Source organism: Cloeon dipterum, chromosome 1 (genome assembly GCF_949628265.1).
Source record: "Cloeon dipterum chromosome 1, ieCloDipt1.1, whole genome shotgun sequence".
Classification (NCBI taxonomy): Eukaryota; Metazoa; Arthropoda; class Insecta; order Ephemeroptera; family Baetidae; genus Cloeon; species Cloeon dipterum.
Window position 1 is genome coordinate 3,035,668 of NC_088786.1, and position 11,522 is coordinate 3,047,189.

At 43.6% G+C, this 11,522-nt stretch overlaps 1 protein-coding gene across 5 annotated transcripts in view; it reads right to left on the reverse strand.

Moving 5' to 3' along the window:
* kek3 (kekkon 3) overlaps nucleotides 1-10,434 on the reverse strand; it is a 74,917-nt gene extending 64,483 nt beyond the window's left edge. For 2 of the 5 annotated variants that reach the window (XR_010575744.1, XR_010575743.1), the window contains exon 1: nucleotides 10,189-10,434. The gene's annotated coding sequence lies outside the window, so the exon portion shown is untranslated. The remainder of the gene's footprint in view (nucleotides 1-10,188) is intronic. The other 3 variants (XM_065496945.1, XM_065496944.1, XM_065496946.1) reach the window with 2 other exon arrangements.
* Between the last annotated feature and the right edge of the window lie 1,088 nt (nucleotides 10,435-11,522).

Genomic DNA, 11,522 nt, shown 5'->3' on the forward strand with positions numbered 1-11,522 from the left:
GAGAAAAAGAGCTTTTGAGTCTTGAAATAATTACTACGCCTTCATCGAAATTAATTTCCCGTAAAATTGCACGCTCACGGTGCTTTTGCTCAGCTTGAGCGGCAATAATTTGCAGAAAAACTCGGCACTATCGGTCGGACGAGAGGCATCCTGCCAGGTTTCTCGTTATATTTTTAATGGGCTGCGGAAAGCTAGAGATCTGCCATATAATTTCGCGGCAATCAGTTTTGCCGGCCCCATTACCGCTCAGATGCCATTTGTTTCATTTAATTAAAACTACAATTTGCTGGTTGACGGTAAAAATTTGGCCCCAATTGGAGTGTTTCGCCAACAAGACATTATTGATGGTTCCTTGTGCAATATGATTTACGGTTAGCCACCATTATTTTTCACATGCCATCTCCACTTTATTAAATTTGGAGGGGCTCTCCAATTTTTCCAGCTCCGCCGGATCGCAGATACATATATATCGATTGCCTCTGATATTCCTCGGCGGTCGCTCGGTTGAGACGCTGTTGTGCTCTTTTCCCTCGAAAAGTCAGCCAGGCGAAATGGACTGACTGGCGTTTTTTCCCCTTTGGTTTCGGGTGTATCGTCAACGAGCGCCCGCCCGGCAGTCAATCAATAAAAGTTATGGCTGTGTTTATTGTGAGAGGGCTAATATTTTGCCATCGCATTATTGGCCGGCCCAATTGAATCGGCCGGCTAGCCAACAGCTTTACGGCAGCACGGCGACGAAGGGTAATTTCGGCCTTTTCGCCACCGCCGTTTTATGAACACGTACGACATTATTTGTGCCTGCTGCCACTCACGTTCTCAGCGAGTCGTGAAATCGGAAAAGGCACTTTTCGCTCGCATCGCCCCTAAGCGTGTGCGCGCGTATGCAAACGTTTTCGCCAAACAGAATCCCGCGCGGTGAAAACAACGTTCCGACAACTTACTTCTCGGCTGCACGAATATCCCCGGCGTAGCCTTAATTCGTGTCGTCGTAAAATTTATTCGCGGCTTGTCTCTGTCACTTTTTCTCTTCAGTTTCGTCGGGGCGGCGGCGCAATCGGCGCGATGATGAATCGCTCCGAGAGCCTGCTCAAGTCGCGCCAACTTTTTCTCTCTCTCCCTCCCTTTACGCGAACGAACGTGCGGATCCGAGAGGCCCTGATGAAATTCATAGACATGCTGCGGGTATAATGTCAAGTGTAGGCACAAAAAGGCTCGGATTTGGCGCCGCCATCAATCAATCTGCTGCACGTGTCGATGCGCGAGCGATACCGCCTCAACAGTTCACCTATTATTGCGCGACACATATTATTCGCACCGACGTGATCGATGGATGCCCGAGAATGCTTTCTCCGCCAAAATGTTGTTCCGCGCGAGACATGCATTAGGCGATAATTTCCAATTTGACAGGCTGTAAGCCAATTTGGACGAATCTTTTATCGGCCGATCACAGCATTTCCGATTGTGAAAGACTGAATTCGACCTCCTCTTTTCTTTGAATCCGGACAGAAGAGCAGTCGATCAATAAATGGCAGTGTTTCAAAGCAAGAGCATTATTAAAGAACAAGTACCCAAAACGCACTAGTAGTGACAGAGAAAATTGGGCTCAAAGCCAGATAGAGATGGCAACGCCACAGAGACTACCAAGAAGTGACAATGCTGGTCAGCCAGCAGCCCAGGTTCCGCTGGCTGTCGCTGTGTCGCTGCTGTCTCGATCTTGGCTGTCAACACACACTCCCTTTTTAGATTTGCCACCGGCGTTCTTGTGAGTTCAAACAAAAAACCGCTTAATAGTAACGGTTTTTACGTTTTTGCTGATTTTCAGTACGTGATCGTAACGAGTTTTTTGACTACCTAACCTGAATTGAACGTTAGAAATCGATGGGCACTGTCGGAAATGAAATTCCAACGGCTTAATTTAAACGTTAATATTGATAGTAGTTTCGGCTTCTAATTAAACAGTCTTGTTTAAATTACAGAATCATATATCCTCTCTGCTGTGCACGCTGTTAAATTTGGGCATGAGCGAACAAACAATTATTCAGATGTGATACGGCCGCGCACTGTGAGAAAAGCCACTGCCGTAGTAAATTAACGCGCTGCAGCTTTTTCCATTCTCAGCGCCGCGTATATACACGTATAGTGTTACTTGCAATCGAAAATTTTCATGCTGATTCGCTCTGAAAAGGCCACTTTTCGGCCCACGCACGGTTACATTTTGCAGTTATTCAGCTCATTTTTGTTAGTTTTATCTGGCAATGATGATTTTAGTCAAGTGTGCTGCGTGGGACGCATATTTTTCGAAATCAATTCGCCAACTGAAAATTGGCCGTGGGGTTGCCCATTACCAGACAACAAGGAACATTATTCGCAATCGATTTTGTTTAATGAGGCAGGTTTAGTAGGCAGGTGGGCGCAGCAAGGTTGGGAAATTTCACTCGAAAAAGGGTGTGTAATGTAGGCGACGGCTCAGCCCAAGCGCAATCAATATAAAGTACTCGCTCTCGGCTCCTTTTGCCTGCGGTCCTCTCGATTACATGTGCGCCGACTCGCATTAAAATGCAGCTAAGCACGTGTGCCAGAGAGAATTTAAAGAGGATTGCCGTGACCGACACCGTTCAACAATAAAAATGCATGCTCAGGGAGCCAACGACTCCCTACCCAGATTTCCATTATTTTCCAAGATGTTTATTGGTGTAAAAATTAAGTAGAAATCGGTTCGCTTACTTCTTTGTTCCCTAACGAAAATGGCTAATGAAAATTGTCAATTAAGTGAGAAATATGTTTAGCCCATGATTTTCAAGCCATCAAATGAATTTTCAAGCACTTCAAGAAGCATTTTATAATATTATCGATAATTTCTTTGCAAATCCAGAAAATCTAGGTAAAAATGTTCAAATTTTGCGATTTTCCCGCACTTTGCAAACACATGCCACGTCTTCTTTTATAATTTTCCGGGGAACTTTCAAAATTTCCGAGCGTGATGCCCTCTTTTAGAGACTCATGTTCCCAGAGACCTTGTCAAAAAAATCGATTTTTGTATCGTTTAAAAACCTGAAAATCGAATTCTATTCATGCCTGTATTGGAAAAGAAAATTAAAGAAGACGCGATTCGTCAGTTGCAATCCACTTTAGAGCCCGGGTGTAATGTGATCCGCCGGTGGCGCGTCTGTGGCTGCGGCGGAGTCGTCGACGCCGTGGAAATAAATCCAAACCGCGCGATCATAAATCGACGTTAAGGGCCTTTGGAGCAGGCGCGGCATTATAATGATGAACAAGACGTGTGCAGTGCAGTTCCATTTCACGTGCACGACTTTACTGCCGCCCGCGCGCGCACCATTAATCGCGGCAGGGCATATAAAAGGGCCGGCTCGCGCCTGATAATTGCTCGGCTTTGATAAAGAGAAGTTTCGCCTCTCTTTTCTGGCCCACTGCTCTATTAATGGCTCGAAACAATTCCATTACATCGGAGGAGGAAAGAAAGGGCCGCGTGTGCGTTGCTCGGCCCCTTTCTGCCGGCAGCGCGGCGATAAATAAAACGTACGTCTTACTCGCGGGGCACATACTCTCTTCTCTCTCCGGCAACAGTGATGGATGAACGCGGCGCAACGGCCCGTTTTTATTCATTGATAAATTGCTGCTAAGTATTCCATCATTCACTCGCTGATAGATTCCTGCAGGAAAAATTTTGTCGCCCCGCGCTGTTGTCGGCGAAAAATCGTCGCAAAGATTGATTCCCACCCCTATTTCGGTATGATGCGGGTAAACAACAACGCCCAAGGGTTCACATCCAGACGAGAATGGCGGTGGGCGGGGCAGCCACTGTTCTTTCGAATCAATCAAAACGAATTAAAGCAGGGAAATGATTTGTTTGCATCCACCGCTGGATAGAATTTCCTCTTTTTTAACCGCCGAGTGGATAAAATGGGGCCGCATAGAGGAGCTTTGGTCCAATCGTGGCCATCTTTACGCCTCCAAGCTGCCCAGGCCTTTCGCAGAACATTTGGAAGGGGTGGACATCAGCAAGTGGCGCCTTTTACCAGACCGTTGAGCTAATTGAGCACTCCGACTAACCTCTTTTTGCCATCTCTGACATTGGGCAGCCAGCATAATACATAGATCTCCAATTACCTTGACAACGCCTAAGAATGCTAAGAGTGCCTAAACAATGCGAGCCAACAGTCTGGTGCTCTTGCTCGTGAAAAAAACCAGTGTATTCGATCCGTTTCCAAGAAGTACTCTGGTTGCGGGGCTACAACTCAATTAACAAAGCGCGAATGGCTTTTTCAATAAGGCAAAAGCGTGGAGTGAAAATCAATTATCCGACTGAGCGAGCACAAAAAAGCTGCTGGTGAAAATTATTATTTAATCACTGGAAAGGCCGGCGCGGTTTTAGAGCAGTGCACACGCGATGCGGGAGCTGCCTGCAAAATAATTTGCTAATAAAGCCAATTCCACGCCGATAGCCGGCTGCCTGCTCTGCAAAACAGCACAAAAGCTGCGGCTGAGCCCGAAAGTTTGCAAGTTCCGCCGCCACGCTGAGCTATTATTTTTATTAATTCTCGAGACTGCTGGAACAGAAAAAGTGCTCGGACGGCGAGGAGGAGAAAAGTTTCTTCTTCATTACTCTCGTAAAAATTTAAGACAAACATTGGTGACTCTTTCCGGATGAACTTGAAATTAGAACAATTTTATTTCTCCTTTCCGGCGCAGAACAAACAGTTTGTTTGTTTTCCATTTGCACGCGCAGCCCGGCCTTTTATTTGCAGCGGACGCGTCCATAAAACACAAAGCATAAGCTTGCAATATTGATGTTGTATGCGCGCGAGCGAGAGTGAGTTTGACTTTTGAATTGATCTTTTATGCATGACGGAGCCGGTTCCAGCTGCTCTTTGATCGAGCGAGTGCGTTGTCGCTCACTTCATTATTTGCTCTGCACGCGGCTTGTAAATATTACCAGTGCTTTTCACGAGTGCGCCGAGGCACCGAAACATGATCAATCGCGGAATAACGTGAGACCAAGTAGTGTGTTTGAAAAATGCGCTCGTAAAGGCGGCGGTAAAAATACACGCCTTCTGTTCGCGCCTGTCGTTGACAAACGCACTCTATTTTTCACGGCGCACCGCCCTTTTGGAATATATGCGCCACAGGGAAATATCAAAGTGCATTTTCGCAATATGCCGATCGGAGGGAAAAAGCACAAAGGGCCGCTGGAAATTCCATTTCGTGGTAAGCGCGGAAAAGATTTTGCAGTATAGGCATAAATATGTTCTAGAATTACCTAAACCGGCTTTGGTGCTGCTAAAGTAGCCTTCAAAGTTCAAATTGGCAAGAGTCTGAGGATATTGATTGATTTTATAGCTAGGCCCTAATGGACCGAAAAATGCTATCGAGAAAACCCTGGCTTTCACACATATATATGCGGGTTTTACGGGAATTTTCTCCAAATCGGTTCAAACGGGTCGTAGAACAAAAAAATCAGTCACCTTTTAACTCGTCTCGTCAAGTGGACTTTCCTGTTGACCTCAAAGTGGTAAGTCAAAGGGCAAGGTCACTAATTTCGGATTTTCGAAATGGCACTGAAATCTGAAAATGGAATAATTTAATTTTTGATATTGCGCCATCGTGTAGAGCGCAAAAAGGTCAGATGAATTAAAATTTGCATTGCAGTAACGCCGAAATTTTATATTAAAAAATTAAAACTATTTAAGCCAACAAAAATTTCTTAAAAATAAAAAACTACAAAATTTTTGCATTTTGTGTTCACGAAAAATGTTAAAACGCTTAAATCTCAGCTTCTAAAAATCAGATTTTCAAAAACCACACCGTTAGACTAGTCTCAACCTTCTGTAGATAGCCAAAATATTTTAAGGGTGCTAACCCTTCCACCCATTTATTACACCCTTACAAACGTAAAATGTTGCAATTATTTGTTGTGCATATATAGAATCCGCAACCGTATTAGTTAGTATTTTTGGCCAATACAGTAAACAAAAAATAAAAAATCAATCGAAACAAGTACTCTGAATCAATTCTTGTGCAGCGAAGTAAAAAAATGTTAATGAGCGAGGAAGAGATTTGGGCGCTCTTTGTTTCGACGATTGGAGCTGCGGGGTGGCGCGCGAGCGAAAAAGCGGAGAGAAGGTTGGCGGGCGGCAGGGGCGGTAATTGTGTTTCTTGGAGCAGTAAATGAGATAGTCAAATGCCATAAAGCGGCTCATTTTTCCATCATCAAAAGGCGTTTTGTGCGCGAGAAGCGAAGCAAGAAAGCAGGCGCGGGCACAGACTGTGAGAAACAACAAACAGCGAGCGCGAGCGAGTAGTTTGTGTTGAACAAGAAAAGGCTCAATTTGGCCGGTTGTTGGTGATAACGGCCTCCGCGGCCCTTTTAGCACGTGCACACGCGCCCTTTGCGCACGAAGCAGAGATGAAAAAATAATCTCGTTACTCGCTGCTGGCCGAATTTGCGAGTAACGAAGATTTAGCTGCTCACTTTAACGTCTCCTTTCGCTCGCGTTATTCGGCTCAAGCACAGCGCCGCGCCCACAACCCACAGCTCATCATAATGACGCGACTCGCAATTGTCAGCGCTTGCAGGAGCAGGTCAAAGTCACATTGTTCTATTTTCCTAGGCTGTGTTTGTCTTTAATTATAAGCGAACAGGTGAGGTCGTAACCCCCGATCGTTCGATTCAAATCAACTCCCATATGTGACCGTTTTACCGACGCTTGACGGGCTCTGTATTGATTCAATCTGCAAGATTTTCACACTTATATGATCGTCCTCAAGTCGAGAGCTTTCAGAATATGTGCAATTTGACCCTTTGGAAGCCATCTGGGCACCCAGAAAAGATTTTTGGGAACTCAGGGTGCTTCTTGAGCACCCTAATGGCTTCCAAAGGGTAAAATTGCATATTTGGGAGAATTAAGAGGGTTGGAATGATGAAGACCGATGAATTCAGATTGACGAATTTTGTTGGTGTATTGGTTACAGTTGGAAATCCGATCGGATACTTAATCAAATACCAGAACTGAAATTGTTTTACAATAATAAGTGATAAATTCTTTTGCTAACTGACTGTTGGACTCACCCCTTTGAATCGGGTCCTGCACAATTAAACAAATCACGTCAGCACCGTGTGGCTGACGGACGAAAACTGAATTCTTATTTTAAAATCATCTTTCTGCTGTTAAACAATAATGCAAAATTACAATAATTCAAACCGCCGACAATTGTTGGCTTCCAACAAAAAACAGGACCGCGTTGTTGTACCGCTACACATATATTCTGAGAGATCTCATCTTTTCCGTTCTAACGGTGAGCTGATTTTGCGATTCGAATCAATACAGAGGTGGTCAGGCGTCGGTACATTTAGAAATTTTATGATTTTGATTGCTCGAGGGCCACCCTGACGCCAGGTTTCGATTTCATACATGTTCTTATGGTTTTATCTGACTTTTGGAGGGTTAAAATAAACCGATCATGCAATTTTTATTTTCTTAAATCCCACCAAAACGAAAAAATACCCCTTTTCAGCATTTCTCACCCCTCTTTGTAACGAGGAAACGAAAAAGTTCTCCTTCCTGAAAATTTCTAGGCATGTAACACACACTTATGGCAACAGTTTGTTCCACATTCGTGAAAAAAATACTATTTTTGAGTTATTAAAAATTTGAAAAAAAAAAAACAGAAAAAATGTGGCCTAAATTTAAAACAAAATCAGCACAAAGCTTTATTCTTCATTTTTGTGAAAGCCAAGAGGCCCGTTTATCCTGATTTCACTCGGATTTTCCGGGAAACTGTATAAATTTCCTTCACCACGATAAAATCAATTGAACCTTTCACTTCCACCCATGTTATTTTCCTCCAACACCTACACAGCTTATATCTGGCGAACGTCATGCTGGGGTTCACCGAACGCGGATGCTCTGTTTTCGGCATGCCACAGTTGCCGTTTTATGTCTCGCAACTAACAGCGCTAATTATCGGCTGCAAATTGTGTTTGGCCGTTTGAAGTGGCGATGCCCTCGAGCGACGCGCGCGACTGGGGCTTCGCAAATTGCATCGAAGCGAGAGCACGGCGGCCGTAAATTTCAATTTCATCTCAAGGTGCGAAATAAAGGAGAAAGTGCGTGCGCGGCGGGAACAATAATAAAGTTGGCTTCCTTCGCCCGCGCCGCACGCACCGAGTACATAAAAAGTTTTTATTGTGAAAGTTGGGCAATAATTTCGGCAAAGGCCTCTTTCGCCGGCTCAGTCTAGATGATAATAATTCAGCCGAATTAATTATTGACGACGTGCCTTGAATATTGATTCACCTCTCGCGGTGATAATCGGCACTCTGGGGGCCAATAGACGGGCACAGTTAACGCTAATTTTACTGCCGGCGAGGTGAAAATTAGGGGCCGCGTTTGGCGCACGCGTCGTTGCCAAATGTTTGAGGCGACGTTTCAAGATGGCAATGTTTAATCTTTAATGTGTTTATTTTATCAATAGGAAAGCAAAATTGTGATACATTCGGAATGAAACTGTTACCTTTAAAAAAATAAACAGAAAGTGTTAGATTTACCGCTTTGCAGAAACATTTTAGACCTAAAGCAATGTTTTCAAACTCCAAATTTTATTAAGAAAAAATTATTTCACAAAAACAAATAAAAAAGTCGAGCTTAGAAGTGAAAATCAAAGTTGTAAGACTTTTGTCGGCGATGAGAAAGGAACAGTAGTATACAGTTGAAAACAAACACGTGTTTGAGAACTTCCTCTTGAGTCTTATGTGGAAGTTAAAAGTCGTGTATGTATTCATACCGCAAACACGCGCGACTCATCTCGCCGCCCGCCGGCGCCGATTTCTCTGCGTTTAAACTAAATTATTTGAGGTGTCACAAATCATATTAAGCAAGGTGGCGTGCGTATAGCGGCGGGGCTGGATGGAGCAGAACAAATATTTGGCAGGCAGTCGACGACAACAGGCAAACACGCAGATTGACACAACATGTAAGCGGCGAAGCAGCAGGACGATGGGCTCTCCACCTCCGCGCAGGTGGGTTGCGAGCAAAGCAAATTACGTGCGCACGTCGTTCCGCTTGTTTTCCGCAAAAGCTGATTATGCGGGGCGTGCGTCTGCCGCCTTAAAATATTCATCCTCTCAGCTCTCAGCTCGAGTAGATTGCATTTCCAGCCCGTGTGCTTTCAATTAAATCTTCATGTTTGCTCATTAATACTACGGCTGTTAAATTTAGACAGCATTTTTGCAGCTGAATTATTTCGAAATAAATCCCATTAAGTGGGAATTTTATTTATTATTTTAAAAGATACTCCGTGAACTATGCACAAAATCTGACATACCTTTAAAATTCAATTAATAAGTAACACTCCACACTGTTAATTAATTGGCTAAAGACTGGATTTGACACGTAAATTATTCAAAGAAAGGATAATTTATTTTAAATTTTATAACATCTGTTCCACCCTTAGTCCTCCTTGGACGACTCTTGTCCTCGCCGTGTGGCCACAGCGACCACCACTTGTTTTCAACTTGGGAATGTTACAAAAATACAAATATATAAATTATCCTTTCTTTGGATAATTTGCGTGTCACAAAAACAAGTCTTTAGCCAATTAACTAACAAATACAACGTACTTAATAATTGTAATTGGGAGAGCATTGTCACCACTAAACAGCTGAGAGACGAAGGATTTGAATTCAAAGAAGCAACAAATTACACTTACGGCCTTTGACGCAGACGAATCAATTTATGTTACCAGTTTAGTGACTAGCGACATTCAAAATGTGTACCATTCGCAGCACATAAAGGAATGAAAGGATTTAATTTTGCATATTCGATCCGACCCTTTTCACAGAACTCGCGCACCCTCAAGCTGAATATCGGAGGGATGGAAGATAAAACACGCCAATTTCTGGTGAGGACGGAAGCGCCTGCTGAGAGTGCCAATCCAAAATCAATTAAAACTTTTCGGATTAGGCGCGGCATGCTCAGCGGAAAGAATATTTTGTTAGCGACTCAGGCGAAATGGGGTGTGATTGGCTTTGGAATCGGATAAACTTTCGCATTCAGATGTGTCGAATGAGACCCAGCACGCTTCGCATGGGGAAAATCGGCATGCACTCCGTTTTAAAGGTTTTTAAACAGAAATTCACTTATGCAGGAAAATTCAAAATAAAATTATTACCTTGAAAATCGGCAGGCAATCCAAGAAGACTCACTTTGGAGCACAAAACAATCGAGTCAGAATAAAGTGCACCGTGCCTGCCCTGCTAGTGGAGCAGCTGTAAGGGGGTTGGAGCGAGACGCACGCGGTTCCCGACGAGGTCGCCAGCAAGACTGGAATGCGAGTCGCGTTCGGCGTTTGGCGCCCCGTTCGCTGCCACGGCCTACCGGCGGCTGCGCTTCTTGCTCGCAGCCACCAACACACGAGTCCTACTTGAGCATGCACATCTCGGCAACTTCGGTAGAGGCATTCCCCCTGCCCCCATTGTCGAATAAAAGGCCAATTTCCCCGGGAATTTACTCTGATTTGGAAATTTCAGGAATGCTGTGTTGTTGTGTGTCGCCGGCGAATACAATGAAGGTAATTTAGATTTAGTTTTGTTTGGCTACGTATTTTGACAGAAATTATACCTAAAACAGTGGGTTTTTGTTAACCGAAGAGTTACCATTCCTTAAATAGCAAATTTTAGGAGTCTTTCAAAGGCATCTAAAAAGGAAATCGTTCCCAGGCACCCCACAGGTTTAGTAATCGTGCGATTTGCGGATTTTGAAAGAGAGCCAGAAGGTACGATAATATATATTTTTATTTTTTATCTTTTAAACACTTTTTGATAGAACTTGGGAAAAATGTGATACAAATCAGCTCTCTCAGATTAGAATTTGTAGTCTAATCTTCATTGCATAAACTCGTCTGCTCTCACATTATGGATTAATTTATACTAGCTGATTTTCCTTAATCTTGTTTTTTAAACCTCTGCACAGCACTTCCCGTGGGCTAAGAGCTGTTTATATTCCTGAGACTTCTAATTGAAAGACTCACAACAAAATAAACATATTTTGCGCTACGAAATTGCTAGTAACTGATTTTGTTCAAGTCAATCAATCAATTTTTTTTATTAAACACCTATTTGTTTACAACAGATTCTATTATATAACAAAAATGTCAGGTCAGTCATTTGGCTGGTAATTCAATTTGGATTTTGTTCAAGCGTGATCCAATTTTTGTGTACTTTTATGCAAGGCTCATTCCTTTTCTCTTGGACTCCGTTATTTTTTGAGACAATTTCCATGGCCTTCGGACGTTGGCCAAAAAACGGGCGTGCTTGTTCGTTGACAGTCTTAATAAGTTTTGCCATGTTGTCTGCTGGAATTGGAATTGCAAGTAAACTTGACGCGGTGTTCGATTCGAGCGGCGGAATAGTTGGTCGTGCTATTTATGAGGCCATCAAGTGCGTGTGTGTCACGGAATCAGAAGTGACTGCTATAGCAATTACCTCTCAAGGGGCGAGGGTGCTC